Below are 19,027 nucleotides of genomic sequence, written 5' to 3'. Positions count from 1 at the left end.
GAAACTCCTTGCATAGACCATTGGGCAGTCTCCGAGACCACCGATGGAATACTGGCTGTAACCAAACTAATGTCCCAAAACATTTTAAATTACCCTGAAAAATACTCAATAAACTTGCTGTATTTCAGGAAGAAAGGAGCCATGTGCCAGTGCCGTGAGCCTGCCCCATCGCCACCGACCTTAACCTCCACGTGCACTGCTGCATGATCAGAAATGACTACCTTCCCAATTCTGCAGGACAGCACAGAATTAAAAAAAAAAAACGTCAACTGGGTAAAAAATGTCAATCCTCGTACAGCACTTACGTGGCTAGAGAAAAAGGTGAAGTCCCTCCCCTCAGGATGGAGACAACTCCACACACCCACAACCTCCAGCTCCTGTTCAGGTACACCAATTGCCTGGATTGCAGGGTCATACACGTAACTCCGAGGCATCCTGTCCACGTCGGTGTTAATACATCGGTAAAAGTCTCAATGGCTATCAACCCAGAAAGTGCATCTGTTAAAAATTTGAGGGAATGTGCCGGGCGCAGCTAATATACAAAATCCTAAACAAATCTCCATATATTAAAGCTTTAAGAAGCTTAAACTGCCCATATGTATTCTTAATTTGATCTCAGTTGAAATTGAAGATTCTTCTTGATGAGTTAGTAACCCCTCTGCTTTTCGCATTAAAGGATGAGAAAAAGAAACACACGTCCGAACACTCCCTGCTGTAAATTTAAGTGCTGCTTCCTGGTTAGATGTGTTTCTTTCAGCAAGGCAATATCAACCCTCCTTTTTCCTCAGGCTTGTAAGCATTTTTGTTTACTTTTAATTGGTGAATGATTCCCTTTAACATTCCAGGTGCACCATTTAAATGCAGCCATAGACATAGACATCTGAAATAGTGCGTGAATCCCTAGGAGGAAGAACCCAGGGGTTCATGTACAGAAGGAAAATAGCGTACAGAAGGAAAATAGTAAACAATTTGTATAAATTTATAAACACAACTTCCAAAACTACCAAATCAGAAACTTCTAATATCTTCGCCTACAACAGACCAACAACTAATACAAATGAATGGGAATTTGTCCCTTCCCTGCAGGTGATGCTCATACTATACATTAACCCCTTCATGGCTCCTTTCAGCTGAAACCATTCCTTCGCCCCAGACAGCTCAAAGTAAGGAAAGGTTACGCGCATTTTATAACAAGAACATTTAAAGTGGGCACTGAACCCGTCCTACAAACGTTTTAACCCTCGCCACACCCGGTTAAAAATAAAACAAAATAAAACACTACCCGACTTCCCCAACCACGCCGCAGCCCATATCAAGGGAGAGAAATGAAAAGGAAATGATAAAATTGAAAACAAAGGATAATGGGAGGAGAGACAAGGGAGAAGTGAGAGCAAAACGAAAAAGAAGGAGGACACCCTCAAATACATAAAAGAAACCAAGAAACAGGTAAACCACAGAGAAAAGATAAAGTAAACATTATTGTCCACATTATTTGAGTCAGCCCGTCTACTTTAAGGTGCCCAGGAAGTCCTTTGCCTTTTATGGTGAGTCAAAATTAAACACGGACCCTCCATGCCTGAAATGGAATATTGCAGGATATATAATAGTGTAATGGAGATTCAAGTCCCCCAGCCGATTTTTTAACCCATCAAAGGCCTTCATTTTGCGAATCACGATCGCAGAAATGTTCTGGAAAAGCATAATTCGCCATCCTTTGTATATCAGAGACTGTGGCTCCTTCCTCATTGCTCGAGAAACTTCTTGCACCATTTGCTTATCTCTGTAACTGCTGGTGTCACACTAGGACCGGGTGGGGGCGCTGGTCCATGTCGGGCCTGTGCACTGTGACCGGTGGGCTCACTCACCCGAACCCGTCCAGACCTGACTCCCAGCTTCAATAACTGCGGGAGCCATTGCTCCAAGAAGCTGACCAGCTGGAATCCCTCTTCCTGTTCCTGCAGCCAGATGATCTTCCGCCAGCCTTGATTTTCGAGCTCATCGACTTGCTCTTCCAAAGCCCGTACCTGCTGTTCCAGGGCCTGGACCTGACACGCCAAGGATTCCATCATGGTTTCAGAGGCTGCAGTCCATTGCTCCACCTCCATGATGTGCTGCTTGAGATGTTGGATCTCCTGGCCATGCTTCTGCAGCATAACGGAGATCGGTTCAAGCCTGGCCCGGGACTCCTCCATCGCTGAATTGATCTTCTCTCAGAGTTTCACAAACTTCACGACCAGGCTCTGCTCCACAGCTGAGTCCCCGCGAGCGCTCGCTGAGGTTGATGGTTCAGGCGCAGATGTGTCCCTTGCTGTCGGGGAGTGCCCTGCTTGTTGCAATCCTCGCAGTCCCATCCCTTTACACATTTCTCTAACAATGTTAAAATCATACTCAGCAATTCTGGGCGGCAAATACAAATTATATCGACCACAATGGATAATAAATGGAGAGTGAGTGCCTCATTTTTTTTGGGTTCTGGTGCAGAGTTCAGCAAGGCAAGCGTACTGAATCCCCCCACCTATATCTTCTTAACAACCCGATCAACCTGGCTGTCAGCTTACAAGGATCTATGCACATAGACACCGAGATCTCTCTTGCCCTCCTTATGACCATGAATCTTCCCATTAGCCGATTACTTCTTATTCCTGCTGCTCCTTCTGAAGTGCATCACCTCACACGTTTACACATTAAACTCCATTTGCAACCTCTAAGCCCAGCCGTGCAGCTTATCTATGTTCCTGTGTAACCTCCAACATCTTTCAGCAGTATCCACAACTCCAAAGTCTTTGTGTCATCTGCAAATTTACTAAGCCATTCAAAGCTCTTGGAATGGGATGGTATGGAATCAGATGAAGGAAACGGAGTTTGTCACCCTAACAGAGGGCAGTGACGCCCATGCTCCCAATATATAAATAGCAAGGGCAGTGAGGAAATGGGTCACCGCTGAAACTCAATTGGTTAACATGGAGATCCATGAGTAACACTTCCAGAAGCAAGAAGGGAGACAGTAATTGAACAAATCCCCTGATGCAATTTGTAGTAGTCTGCAGAGTGAATATCTGGATTCAGGGCCTCAATAGGATCAATAATGGTGGCAAGAAGTGAAGACTGTATGAAAGAACAGTAATGCTGTCATAACTGGTTTATAGAAAATAATAGCTAGAGAGTGAGACTTACCAGGGAGACCAACGATAGACAGGAAAGGATAATAAAAGTATTGAATAATGCAAAGAGCAAAATAGATCCGAAATGATAATGACAACCGATCATAATATGTAGAAAGGACAGAAACATCATCGGATAAACTCCGTTCCATTGTTGGAACATTCCAGTCTAATGTTCTCAGATACTGATCTCTCCTCCCCTTCTCTCTGGAGGTGCTGATCTCTGTTAGTGCTGTCGGTGATGCTCCCACCCATACAATGGAATAACACATTGAACGGAGCTCATTTATCATTAAAAGATGGTAACTCTCCACTGGGATAATTAGAATCCATGGAGATCGGCACTAATCACAGTCACTGAAAAGACAGGCTCAGTTAACCCCTTCGTTACATCCCTTTTCATATCACAATAAATGTGAGCATTTACTCAGTCTGGATGGAAAGCACGAGCGTTACTGATCGATGGACCATAAAACTTTCAATCTATTTAATCGTTTTTCCTTGCATGTGGGCGTATTGCTGGAACACTGCAGGGTTGTATATCCCCCACCCTGTTTATAAAAGGAGACGTGGATAAAATAAGCAGCTACAAAATATTCAGCTACAAAAAATGACTGGTGGGGAAATTTCTAGAGACTTTAAACAAAGGTACGATATTTATTGCCAAATTACGTTGTGTGAGGCTACTCCTGGGTACAAGTGCTCAGTTATCACATCATTTCATAACTTTGAGACAAAACATTGGGACAGATACTCAGGAATGTGTTGTTCGAGTTTCTGTATCTGAGAAAAGAGAGACCTTCATTTGATACAGTTTACCAGCCGTTCATAATCCACGGGTTGCTGGGTTATTTAATGTCTCGGGCCTATTACAGAGGGTTAGTAGGAGGCCATTCAACATCTTGACCCTGTTGCAGAAGGACAGGTGATGATCTGACACCTGAATACAGGCTGAGGGGACCAGTTGTAGTCAGGGGTGACCAGTTAACTGTTGCTCTTCATAATCTAGGTGGCAACAAGTTGGCTTCTCGGTGCAAATACACGATAAAATCGCTTCTAGGCTGATAACCGACAACTCTGCTAAAGCCACAGAAAATGGCTTTTATGTTGCTGAGTGCTAATTCAGTATAAGTGACTAACCACAGTCTTTTTCAGTAGTGATTAGCAGATAATGCACCACTTGAAGCATAGAAGTAACTCAGCGAGATAAGACAGTTTTAGCCGGCCTTTGGGTGCAGGTGCAATGACTCGGTTAGTGATACAAGAGTAATATCGAGTATTGATAGGCAATTATCTGAATGTACACTTCCTTCAGAAGTCTTTGTTGTGAGCTTTGTGCACAGTTACACCAAGGAACACGGAAGTGTATAACCTCTGTGTTTCTGCACGCTCTGTACACGGCCGCATGAAAAATAAAGAGTACATTCTTAACAGCCAGATCAATTACGAGTGTTTATTGACCGATCGCCGAAGCGAGAGACTTTGCTGGTGGTCCAGATCATCACCTGGTGTCGTGACTCGGATTCGGTATGGACAGATTGCAGGCAATAGTGTCAGAGCCTTCAGACCTCCACGATTGAGTGCAGGGAAATTGGCCGGGCCAGATGTGAGTATTTTCTCCATTTGGTTTTCCTCACATTCAAACGTTGACTCGACCACTCACTCTCTATTGTTCAAGTGCAGCCCGAAAAGATCCAAATAAGAATAGATAACGAAATGAAAAAAAGGAGTCGGGGACTCTCGGTAGTTGTCCAAAAATTTGGCACGCCAGACCAGTATCAACTGGTTCAAGATTATAGAGCTATCAATGCTATTGCACTGCCTAATCACGCAATGGTCCCAAATCAAGCTCATATTCTGGTCTTGGTACCATCAGACGCTAAATGTTTCACTGTTGTCGACCTGCAACATGTTTGTTTTTTTTTCTCTCCCCTTCTTCATGAAGACAGTCAGCACCTATTTGTCCTTACTTTTATTGGCCAGCTGTTTATATGGACTCGACTACCTCAGGGCTTCATATATTCTCCGACCCATTTCCCTCAGGCATTACAGAAACAATTGCGGTCTGTCACCCTCACAGGTGGGTCTGCACTCAGCCAGTATGGAGATGACCTCCTTGTTGCCAGTCTAGATCAAGAATCTGGTCACTCCGATGTTGTCCGCCTCCTCATCTATCTGGAACGTCTGGGCTATGTTGCTTTTCCCGAAAAAGTCTCAATCGTACAATGTCAGGTATAGTTTTTAGGTTTTATGCTACCAGCTGATTCATGCTCCCTTGAGCAGATCCATATTACTCCTATCGTCAACTTCCCGGTCCCAACACCGTGAAACAGGTTCGTCCGTGGCTGGGCATGGTCAAATTCTGCCGACAATGGATCCCTAACCCTGCCCTCCTCGTTCAGATATTGACCCCCTTTATTTCCTGTGAAGGTACCTTCGAGTTCTCCTCAGAGGCATAGGAAGCCTTCGACAAACGAGCCTTGTCACAAGCTCCAGCTTAGGGAAGACCCCTCTATGACAGACCTTTCCAACTTTACTGCACGATTCTGGATGACTGTGCTTCCTCAGTTCTCACTCAACTACATGGAGATCACTACTGCCCGGTTGCCTATTTCTCTACTAAACTTGACTCTGTTGCCTTAGGATATCCCCGTTGTACTCAGATCCTTACCACTATTTATCTAAGATTACAGTCCACAGAAACCCTTACACTTCTGCAGGATATTGCCGTCTATCATTCTCATATGGTGATCGCCCAGTTGGGATAATTGCAAACTCAACATTTGACCGGGGCTCGCCAAAACCGTTATGAGATTTACCTCTTCAACAACCTCCGGCTGACCTTTAGGTATTGAACCACCATTAATCCTGACGATTTCCTTGCACATCGCCTATTACCCTTATCAACTCCAGATCATGACTGAATTCTCTTCATCAATGAGGACATCCAAATTCGTCCAGATCTTTCCCATGCCCCTATCGCAGACACTGGCATCATTGATGGTAATTCTTCTACTGACCATACAGGAACTTACTTCTCATGCGACGCAATAATTGATGACCGTGGCTTCATCCTGGATTCAGCTTCTTTTGAGATTTCCTTTTCTGCTCAACAAGCTGAAATTTTTGACTTAATCAGTGCCTGCGTCTTTAGACAGGCCTCCGTGTTAACATGTACACTGACTCCCGATAAACTTTCAGAGTTGTGAAAGATTTTGGCCACTTCAGGTACTCACATACCACTGGCCAATCCTCATCTCCATTGGTAACCATGCTGTCGATGAGGCCGCAAGAGCAGCCTCTCACCGCCATCTTATGATTGTTCCTAACAGGATGAGGCAGACTGAACGCTCGAGAGTGCATCACAGCTTCAGAAAAGAAGGTTGTTGAGAAAGGTTTGTCTACTGAGTCAGTATGGGTGGAAGTTAGGATCAGCAAGGGAACAGCCACCGGATTTCTACAGATCACCAAATAGCAGTAGAGAGATTGAAGATCTCATAGGCGGGCAGATTCTGAAAAATGGAAAAGTTGTTGTTTTGGGTGATTTCGACTTTCCCAAAATGAACTGGAACCTCCGAAGTGTAGATGGTTTGGAGGGAGCCGTTTTTGTCAAGTTCTCGTCAAAAGGAAGAAGGCAGCTTATGTAAGGTGGAGGAAGCAATGATCTAGCACAGCTTTAGAGGATTACAAGCTTGCTAGAAAGGTGCTCAGAAATGGAATGAGGAGAGCCGGGCGGGGGGCACGGAAAAGTCTTGACAAGAAGGATTAGGGAGAAAACAAAGTCATTTTAATCATACGTGAGGAATATGAAAATGATCAGGGAGAAGGTAGGCGTGATCAGGGATGGGGAGGGAACTTGTGCGTGGAGTCTGAGCAGATGGGGGAAGCCCTAAATAGTGTTTTTCTTTGGTTTTCACCAAGGAACGGGGATTTGTTATAAATGGAAACTTAGAGGAGCTGGGATATAGTCTTGGCCAGATAAAGATTAATGAAGTTGATTGAGAGAAATCTTGGAAAACATTAAGATTGGTAAGTCCCCAGGGCCAGACCAATTTTATCATAGACTGCTCGGGGAAGCGAGAAAAGAGGTTGCTAAACCGTTGGCGAGTATATTTGCCTCCTCACTCTCCACAGGAGTCGTACCGGAGGATTTGAAGGAGGCAAATGTCGTTCCTCTTTTTGAGAAGGGTAATAGGGAAATCGCTGGCAATTACAGACCAGTCAGTCTTATGTTTGTGGTCAGCAAATGTTTGGAAAGAATTCTGAGGGATAGGATTTATGACTATTTGGCAAAGCATAGTGTGATTAAAGGCGATCAGCATGGTTTTGTGAGGGGCAGGTCATGCCTCACAAACCTTATTGAGTTCTTTGAGGAGGTGTCAAGACAGGTCGACGACTGTCAAGCAGTGGATGTGGTGTATATGGATTTCTGCAAGGCATTTGATAGGGTTCCCCATGTTAGGCTCATTAAGAAATTCAGACAGTATGGGATACAGGGAGATATGGCTATCTGGATGCAGAATTGGCTGGTTGACAGAAGGCAGAGAGTGGTTGTAGATGGGAAGTATTCTGCCTGGAGGACAATGTTGAGTGGGGTCCCGCAGGGTTCTGTACTTGGGCCTCTGCTCTTTGTAGTTTTTATAAATGACTTGGATGAGGAGGTTGAGGGGTGGGTTAGTAAATTTGCAGATGACACAAAGGTTGGAGTGTCATCGATAGTATAGAGGGCTACTGTAGGCTGTAGCGCGACATAGACAGAATGGAGAGCTGGGCTGAGAAATGGCAGCTGTAGTTCAATCTGGACAAATGCGAAGTGATGCATTTTGGAAGGTGGAAATTGAATGCTGAATATAGGATTAAAGACAAGAATCTTGGCAGTGTGAAGGAACAGAGGATCTGGGTGTGCAAGTACATAGATCCCTCAAAGTTACCACGCAAGTTGTTAAGAAAGCATATGGTCTTTTGGCTTTCATTAACAGGGGGATCGGGTTTAAGAGCCGCAAGGTTTTGCTGCAGCTCTACAAGTCCCTGGTGAGGCGACACTTGGAATATTGTGTCCAGTCCTGGTGACCCTACCATAGGAAAGATACAGAGGCTTTGGAGAGGGTGCAAAGAAGTTTTAACGGGATGCTGCCTGGACTGAAGGGCTAGCCTTATGAAGAAAGGCTGAATAGGTTCGGACATTTCTCTCTGGAGAGAAGAAGGAAGAGAGGAGATCTGATAGAGGTTTTACAAAATAATGAGAGGAATAGATAGAGTCAATAGCCATAGACTTTTCCACAGGGCAGGATTGACAGGTACGAGAAGGCATAGTTTGAAGATATTAGGAGGAAGGTATAAAGGAGACGTCAGAGATATTTCTTTTTACACAGAGCGTTGTGAATGCGTAGAATGCCTTACCAGTGGTGGTGGTGGAAGCAGAGTCAATGGGGCCATTTAAGCGACAGCTGGACATGCACATGGATAGCAGTGAGTCGAGGGGTGCGGTGGTTGTTGCTACATTTTATATTAGGATAAAATCTCGGCACAATATCGTAGGCCAAAGGGTATGTTCTGTGCTGTACTTGTCTATGTTCTATGTTCTGTGTTCTCTGACAAGTGTGAGTCGACCTCTGAAAAGCAAATGCCAATTGTAAAAGATGTTTAAAGACTTCATTGAGTTGCAAAAGCGTCAGCACTATAAGTATGGTTTGGTCATTGTTTATTTTTTTTCCGAGATGTGTTGAAGCTTACCCCACTTCCAACGCTACTGCTAAAACTGTTGTAAATACTTTACTCAAGGAGATTATTACCTGCTTTGGTATTCTCGTTTTTCACCTTCTGACAATGGCCCTCGTTTTATTGGAAATATTGATGAGGAATTATGCTCTCAGTTTGGGATCTGCCACCAACTTCAATGTGCTTAGTGCCCACAGGCTGCAGGGTTCGTGGAGCATGGTGACCAGAGTCTGAAAACTAAACTTGCTAAATGGACTTCTGAGACGGGCCTTTCCTGGGTTCGGGTGGTGCCTCTGGTAATGTTCCACCTACAATGAATTCCTGTGGGGAAAACTCGCTTATCCCCAGCCGAAATCGTCCAAGGTCGAGCTGTCCTCTCGCCTTGGAATTATGTCTCCTCTCCTATTCCTTTGAAACACATAACTGAGGATATGTCCTCCTGTGTTCTTTCTTTGACCAAAGTTTTGTGAGCTCTTCACTGCAAGGTCTGTGCTACTCATGAGAAATCCCTTCCCTCAACAATGTTCCAACTGTTTAACCAGGCTCTTTTATTCATATCAAGAATCGGACAAGCCGCAGCCTCCAATCTCAATATCAAAGGCACTTCCAGGATCTCCTCACCAGCCTGACGGCTGTTAAGGTCGCCGGGCATTCCGCCTGGGTTCACCCTCATCATTCCAAGGTCATTAGATGAGCCCCTTCCGGGGTGGGGGCGGGGGTATATTGTGGTGGTGGTGATGATGGAGATGGAGACGATCGGAACTAGAAGATGAACCGGAATCAATTGGTAACAAACCAGACTACTATGTTATAGCTGCATGTTTCGAATCGTAATTATTCTTCTGTTTTACATGCCCTAATCCTTAATGCAGAACGACTATTAAGATGAAGATGGAACTTACCCTGTTATGTGGACTCGTTGTCGCCGGCATTAGTGCTGAAGAGGGGACTGCTTACCCGTTTGATCCTGAACAACCAGAAACTGTGTACCGTTTAAGCTGAAAAGATGTCCTTATGTGCACAAGATTCATTGACGCATGGAATGTTACCAAGAATGTCTTCCGCAATGGTCAACTGCACCAAGAAGATCAGACAGTTCATTTACAGAACAAGTCTCAATGGTCTTTACCTTGTCAAGGTGTTTTGTGTCAGTTTGATTTCAGTTGTGCTTTCGGTGTTCCTGGTAAACGTTGCCTCTACTCAAAGAGACCCAAATCAGCACGTCGCAAAATAGAAAGGGGGAGATATCGTCCTTCACTAACAATTTGCTTTTGCAAAGTCATCATAAAATATTCAGCCAGCATGAAGTGGTCTGTTACGCCCTCACATCAGCAAAGGATTCTTTGACCCCTTTACCCCACATGACTCCCAACATCAGAGTATGGAATATCTGTAAGGTGGTTACTGGCTATAATATTTCCTTTGATTATTACTAATCCCCACCTGCTAGCTGCCTGTGGAATTCCTCTAATAAGTCCGGGCAAGCCCATCCAATTTGTTGCAACTGTACAGGATGGGGATGCACTTACGTGAATGTGACAATGTTTATTCCATGCGCCTTGGTCCCAACTGCTTCTGCTTCCCTGTGGCGCCTCGGATCTCATGCGTTTGCCTACTGGAGGAGTGTGCTTCTGTTATTGTGTGTATTCAGGCTCTTTGTGATATTGTCAATGGCATTCACCTTCACTATGAGACCGCTAATGGCACCTCCATCATCTCAACAGTGGGATGGAAGGAATCAGTCTGAGATAATAATCACATCTCTTACTGAAAGGCCCATCACTTTTTATTGAACAGCATTCACCCTAAGAGCCCAGTTCGAACATATTTTGTAGCTATGGACTACCCATACTTTCAGGGTAGTCACAAAGACAGGCCTGTTTCTTATTGGGAAGCCCCCTAAATTATCTATACTAAATCCGGATTTTGTTTTCAGCCAAGTCAAAGCGACTAACTTAATTGTTCTTCATGAAATAGGTAATCCCTGTGCTGTAGCTGTAGGGGCAGTTTTCATAACTACTGTTCCCTGCCCAACTACCTGGGAATGGGTTTGGGGTTTCCCTACCAAATGTTCAGTTTCACCTCTATTCTGCGCGCATTGGAGGGGTGGTAAGGCTTTGAGTAACAGTAAAGCCCAGTTTCTGGCTTACACATTTCTCAGTACCTTTTCCTGAGGAGGATCGGCAGGAATTATTAGCCATCAATATTGAAACTATCTGATTTGTGATCTAACCTGCTTGGGCAAGGAGACCGCTTGGACTTAGCAGAAGGTAAGGACATCCTCTTAGAATTACGCCTATCTTCCCAGCAAAACCGGTATGCCCTCGACTACCTACACGGCAAAGAGGGTCGGGTTTCTTCCATAGTAAAGGGCAAGTGTATGATGGGGATTAGTGACCTCATTGAGAACATTACCAAGCAGGTAGATAACATCTGCACCTTCGACAATCAAATGATAGAAGCCACTGCATGGCGAGATGATGTGGGCTGCTGTATCCACGAGTGTCCCCCTGAGAGCAATATGGTGTGGATGGTATACCCCAGAGTGATCCCTTGACAGGGACATGGTGTGGGCTGGTGTAGCCCCGAGTGTCCCCCTGAGAGTGACATGGTGTGTGCTGGTGTCGCCCGGCAGTGACATGGTGAGGTCTAGTGTTGCTCATAGTGCCTCCCTGATAGTGACATGGTGTGGGCTGGTGTAGCCCAGACTGTCCCCCTCACAGTGACATGGTGTAGGCTGGTGTAGCCCAGAGTGTCCTTCTGACAGTGACATGGTGTGAGCTGGTGTAACCCGGAGTGTCCCCTTGACAGTGACATGGTGTGGGCTGGTGTAACCCAGAGTGTCCCTCGACAGTGACATGATGTGGGCTGGTGTAACCCGGAGTGTCCCCCTGACAGTGACATGGTGTGGGCTGGTGTAGCCCAGTGTGTCCCCCGACAGTGACATGGTGTGGGCTGGTGTAGCCCGGAGTGTCCCCCTGACAGTGACATAGTTTAGGCTGGTGTTGCCCGGAGTGTCCCCCTGACAGTGACATGGTGTGGGCTGGTGTTCAATCTCTCTTCATGGCTGGCACCTTCCATACCAGGCAACATCCTGGTGAACCTCCGTTTCCCCCTCTCCAAAGCATCCACATCCTTTTGCTCGTTTGGCGACCAGACTGTATGCAGTATTCCAAAGGCGGCTGAACTAAAGTCTTATACAACTGTAACACGAACTGTAAAGTTTTATATTCAATACCCGGTCCAATGAAGGAAACCATGCCGTACACCTTCTTCACCACTCTACTGATCTGCCTTGCCACCTTCAGGGAACAATGGACCTGAACTCCTAGACATCTCTGTACATCGATTTTCCTCAATACTTTTCTATTTACTGTATAGTTCGCTCTTGGATTGGTTCGTACAAAATGCATCGCCTCCATCTGTCATTTCTCTGCACATCTCCCCAATCTATCTATATTCTGCTGTATTCTTGGACAGTCTCCTTCACTGTCTGCTACTCCACCAATCTTAGTGTCACCTGCAAACTTGCTAATGAAACAAGCTACACCTTCCTCCAAATCATTTATGTATACCACAAAAAACAATGTCCCAGCAAGGGCTCCTGTGGGACACCACTGGTCACAGATCTCCATTTTGAGAAGCGCCCTTCCATCATTACTCTCTGTCTCCTGTTGCCTAACCAGTTCTCTATCCATCTAGCTAGACCACCCATGCAACTTCACCTTCTTCATCAGCTTACCATGGGGAAATTTATCGAACGCCTTAATAAAGTCCATCTGTATGACATCAATATCCCTTCCCTCATCAATCAACTTTTTCACCTCTTCAAACAGTTCTCTTAAGTTTGTAAGCCATTATCTTACCTGCAGAAAACCATGCTACCGAGCACTGAGAAGTCATTTTATTCCAAATGGGTATATATCCTATCCCTCAGTATCTTCTCCAGTAGCTTCCCTACCACTGACGTCAGGCTCACAGGTCTGTAATTTCCTGGATTATTCCTTAAATAAGGAGACACCATTAGCTATTTTCCATTCCCCAGTGACCTCCCCATGTTCAAGGACGCTGCAACAATATCTGTTAAAGCCTCAGCTATTTCCTCGCTCGCTTCCATCAGTAACCTTGGGTAGATCCCATCCAGACCTGGTGACTTGTCCTTCTTGATGCCTTTTGGAAATCACAACATTTCCTCCCTCATTACGCAGACTTGACCAAGAGTAATCAAAGACCTATCCCTAACCTCAACATCCACCAAGCCCCTCGCCTTGGTGAATACCTATGCAAAGTACTTATTAAGAATCTCTCCCGATTTCTCTGCCTCCAAGCATATCTTTCCTGCTTTGTCCTTCAGTGGGCCTTTCTCGAGCTACCCTCTTGCTCGTTATATATGACCAAAAAGCTTTAAGGTTTTTCTTAATCCTGATGGCTAAGGATATCGCATGACCTCTTTTCGCCCTCTTAATTCCACACTTCAGATTGGTCCTACATTCACAATATTCTTCCAAGGTTTTCTATATCTTCATTCACCTAGATATTATGTACACATTATTTTTCCTTTTAGCTAGTCTCAGAATATCACTTGTCATCCATGGTTTCCTAACCTTGCCATTTCTATCCATAATTTTTACAGGAACATATCTCTCCTGAACACGAATTAACCTCTCTACAAAAACCTTCCACATATCAAATGCGGATTTCCCTTCAAACAGTTGTTCCCAATCCTCATTCCCCAGCTCCTGCCGAGTTTTGCGATAGATGGCCTTCCCCCAGTTTAGCACTCTTCCTTTAGGACGACACTCATTTTTCTCCATGACTATTGTCAAACTAACGGAATTGTGATCATTATTCCAAAAGTAATCCCCCACTGTAACGTCCACCGCCTGGGCGGGCTCAGTTCCCAACACCAGGTATGGCATGGCCGCTTCCAGAGTTGAACTATTTCTATACTGCTCTAGAAAATGCTCCTGGATAGTCCTTACAAATTCTGCTCCATCTAGACCTCTAACATTAAGTGAATCCCAGTCAATGTTAGGAACATTAAAAAATTCTATCACCATTATCCTGTTGCTCCCACATTTTTCTGTGATCTATCTACATGTTGTACCTCGATCGGTGTCGGGAGGCCTGTAGTAGAATCCCAGCAATGTTACTGCACCCTTTCTATTTCTGAGTTCTGCCCATATTACCTCACTGCTCGAATGTTCCATGTTGCACTCCTTCAGCACAGCTGTGATATCTTCTTTGACCAGTGACAATTGTCATCCACCTCTTTTACCTTCCTCTCTACCCCACCTGAAGCATTTATGTCCTGGGATATTTAGTTGCCAATCACGCCATTCCCTCAACCAAGTCTCAGTAACATCAATAACATTATATTCCCAGGTACATTTCCAAGCCCTAAGTTCATCTGCCTTACCTACTATACTTCTTCCATTAAAACTAAAAGTCCCTCTGTGTTCATTCTCCGCTTCCTGCCTCCTCTTCCCTCAGTCATGCTGATTTCATTATCTCGTTACTTAGGCTTTAGTTACTACCTCCCTTCTGTTCACCAAAAAGATTTGTTTCCCGATCCCCTGCCACATTAGTTTAAACCATTCCCAACAGTGTTAGCAAATGCACTCCATCGAACATTGGCTCCAGTCCTACCCAGATGTAGACTGTCCAATTTGTAATAGTCCCACCTCCCTCAGAACCGGTCCCAATATCCCAAAAATCGAAACCCTTCCTTCCTGCACCATCTCTCAAGCCACACATTCTTCCTGATTATTCGATCATTCCTACGCTGACTTGCACTTGACACTGGTAGCAATCCTGAGATTACGACCTCCGAGTTCCTACTTTGTTAAGTTGGTTCCTAACTCCCTAAAGTTTTCTTGTAGGACCTCATGCCGACGGCACATTAATGTGGGGAGAGATCATTCAGGCACATAAAGTATTAGGGATACTATATTAGACTGCTGAATGGACTCTAACTCCAAATAATGGTGATCTTGTTCATGTTCATCATGATTTTCTTTAATATCCTGCGCGTTGTAACCTGCACGCCTTACTCTGTCCACGTTTATTTTTCACCCTATGATCTGTGTGTCCTTGCTTACTGTCATCTGCCTGTACTGCTCGCAAATAAAGCTTTCACTGGACTTAGGTACATGTGGCAATAAATCTAATAAATTAATTATTTCTCACCCTAACAGTGTCTCTTTTAGAAATATGTGATAGTCGCTAACCCTCACGTTTCAGCGTAATCATCCCTCTTTGTCTCCTAACACGACAGATTAAATACTCAGTTGCATCACTGTCTCCTCATGGAATCATCATCTCATGGATTAGACTGCTAATACTTGCTTGAGCTGTGTCTGTGTTAATGAGGTCGTGCCTTACGAAGGAGATCATACCTCTTCACAGTGCCAAAATACTCTCTCATCAAGGCCCTACAAATACGGGAAGATGGCTTTATGTATGCACTTCAATCATATTACAATGAAGGGTAGCATACTATATAAGATGCTAATAATTACGGCCTTGGATGTACTATTTTTGGTGACTCATGATCAAGCACATTCAGGTCCTTTTGAAAAACAACACTTCTCAACATTGTACCACTTAATCAATGCAAAATGAGATGCATGCTGTTTAATTCTCACGTCCAAACCATTTCTATGCCTTGCACTGAAACTTATGTTATCCCATGAGTAACTGCCTTCAGTCCATAAAAGTGCAAGAAGCTCTGTATTGCTTCCACTGACAAATTCTCAATCCATGTGGTATATCCAGATCACCCCGTCTGCAACTTATCAATGTACTCTAACTTCCTTTGCTCACTTGTTAGCAACAATGTAAAAAACGTATTCTGCAAATTCAAATACACCACTCCCACTCTTTCTCTCTCGTGGATGTATCAACTAACACAAACTCCACAGGTTTCTCAACGACGATTTCCGCTTTCTAAGTCTAAGCTGACTGTACCAAGTCACATCATGGTTTCCCAAGTCTCGAGTTATAAAATTTCTCATAAAAGGTTCTAATATTTTCCTCAGACCAAACATCAAGGTACCTTTTCTTTCACCTCCCACACCGGTTTTAAATATTTAGGATTACAATAACTACTTTCCAGTCTGCAGGAACGAGAAATTCCAGAGTCTAAAGAAATTTGTAGGGTAATCAATACTTCTTTCTTGTCGTTACAACAGTTAAAAGACATTTGGATAACTACATGAATAGGAAAGGTTTGGACGGATATGGGCCAACCGCTGGCAGGTGGGACTAAGTTAGTTTGGAATTGGAATCGTCAGCATGGACTGATTGGACCGAAGCGTCTGTTTCTGTCCTGTATGACTCTTTTACTCATTCACTAGCTGTAATGCCACTTCCCTGAAAATTCGGATGGAACTCATTTGGTGCAGTAACTTGCCAACCTTCAATTCAATTAGTGTTTGAGTAAGTTCAATTTATTAATTCTAATCATGTTCTTATTTTCACCAGTCAATCTGTCCCATATTATTTCTAGAAGATTTTTGGTACCTTCCATTATGGAGGCAACACGAAGGTATTACCCTCAGCAGCAGGCAGAGATGGATTCCGTCACTGTGTGAATACATTGGAACACTGCAATTGGGAGATGATGGACGTGACACCCACGCCTGCTCAGAAAGTCCTAGAATCAAGTCGGTCCAATGAAACTGTCAGTTCCTGGTCACTGACAGCATAGTCCTCTCCCTCGTGTGACGTTACAGGTTATACTGAAACTCATTTTAGAATCAAACTGACTTCACACTTTGCACCTAGCAAAGGTCCAGTACGAGGTAAGAAAAAGTTTGTGATCAAAATATGTGTAACGAGAAGAGTTGCCAGAAAAGACTTGAAACTGGAAAGGTGTGGATGATGGTTTTTAGAGAAACGGTCTTGAGGCAGAAGTGATATTGTGAAGATGGGAGTGGACAGGTTTTGTGGTAGACAGAATATTGAGATCTAAATCAGTTCAGGATAAAATGGGGTAATCGTGGCTATGAACACTTTCGTTTCTCCTCAGATGCTTGTAAGCGAGGGGTATGAAACTCATGGTATAGAAAAGGAAATTGTGATTGAAAGCGAAGACAGTAGTTTGGATCTTTGCCAAATATACACTCCAGAGAAAACGATGACATTCACAACGCGTTAGAGAATTAGTAAATGGGCAGAGATCGACTCACCAGGAACACTAACAATAGCGAGGACGGGATGGTAACCTGCCTGAATAGTCATCATTACACAGCGTCAATCGAGATGTTGTTACTACACTGAAGTCTCCTCCACCACAACAACTTCCAATATAAAAACTGCTTCTAGGCACAACTGCCCTGAACATACACAAGAAATACACAAGAAAGGATTTACCTGGATTTTACTCTCACAGCTCTTACCAGTGAAAGAAACAGAATGTATTCAGAAGAAGGAATGGCAAGTGACAATGTTAACAAAACAAAATCATTTCAAATGGAATGGCTGAACAGTGATTGGTGCGTCTGTGCGTGCGCGTGCGCGTGTGCGTGCGTGTGCGTGTGCGCGTGTCTGTGAGTGTGTGAGTGCAGATAGATATGATTGTTCATATGTGTGCAACATATTCAGAATGAACAAGATAGACATACTTAACAAACATGATGCATGTGATGTACAAAATTTATAAAATATTAATATGTTATTTAATCTTCAGCTGAGATGTTATGTTCCTCTACTATCAACGTACCGTCTGCCTCCTGCCCCATTCTGGCATTCTCTAATCTAATCTTTAATTCTTATCGGATGGATGTTATAAATTCCTGCTTCTGGTGTTCCAACTTATTTCAGTTAATCCATTTTCTACCAGGAAACATATGCTGGGGTCTGTCAACAGTTGGTGCCTGTCATATTGATGGAGATAAAAGTTCTGGCATCAAATCCAGGATTTCAACAGATTATACTGTACGAAGGACCACATTACACAGGAATTGTCAAACCAAATACGGAGGCACATACAATTCTATCAATTATGTAGACTTCCATATTTTTACATCTCCACGTCTCTATTGTCTCTCTGTCTCTGTCTTTCCATCTAGTTAATAAATCCTCCAATCGTTCTTCGTGTCCCATGTCTCAAACCTACCTACTTCAGTTTACATCTATTGCTCACTTTTGGATGAGATGGCTTATAATTGAGTAATGTAACTAAAAAGACATGAAGGTGGCGTTGACCAGAGTTAGTTGGAAAGGGAGCTGAACACGGGAATATGGTGAAGCAGCAATGACAGGAGTGTCTGGAAATAATTCAGCAGCACATCAGAAATTCATCCCAAGTAAGAAGAAAGATATTCAGCGGAAGACAAGACAGCCGTGAGAGATAACGAACTCAGGGACAGCATAAAAGTAAAAGAAAATGCGAACAATGTGGTGAAGAGTATTGGGAATCGAGAGGATTACAAAGCCTATAGATTCCAGCACGGATAACTAAGAACAGCAAATGGGAGGAGAGGGTGAAATATGATATCACGCTTGTTAATCGTGTAAAAGAACATTAAAAGAGATTTTTAGACATATAACAAGGAAGACAGGGTGTAAAGAACAAACAAAGGAATGTTGGAAAATGAAGCTTGAATAGTTATGTGAAGCAATGGAATGGCAGAGGAATTGAATACATTGCAACAGTCTTCACGGTGGAAGACACCAGAAAAATGTCAGAACTTCAAGAGGGTAGAGGTGAGTATAGTGAGTATAGTGAATATAGTGACCACCAGGAAGGAGAAGGAGCTGGGGAAGATGAAGTTGGATCAATCAGCCAGACCAGTTGGAGAACACCCCGTAGTTCTAAAGAGATGCCAAAGGTGATTATGGAGGCATTGCTGGTGATCTTCAGAATATTTTGGGGTGCGGGAGGACTGGTAAATGTAAGGAGAGAGGGACACAGAAGACAGGAAATTACAAATGGCCAGGCAAGTTGAAACTGTTGTAAAGAAGGACTTAATGGATCCTTACGTTTATGAATAGATGCGTGGAGTAGAAGAACAAGGAAGTTCTGAAGTATATTGGACGTGGTGTGATTAAGCTACAGCATAACAAGAGTTACATTTACAATGCTATTGCGAACAGCAGACTTGAAAGTACGGTTAAAACAAAGGAAACCATTTCGAAGCAGA

Source organism: Chiloscyllium plagiosum, unplaced genomic scaffold (assembly GCF_037043375.1).
Source record: "Chiloscyllium plagiosum isolate Xiang-an unplaced genomic scaffold, Cpla_swu_hap1 HiC_scaffold_50, whole genome shotgun sequence".
NCBI lineage: Eukaryota > Metazoa > Chordata > Chondrichthyes > Orectolobiformes > Hemiscylliidae > Chiloscyllium > Chiloscyllium plagiosum.
Note: the sequence above shows the minus strand (reverse complement) of the source record.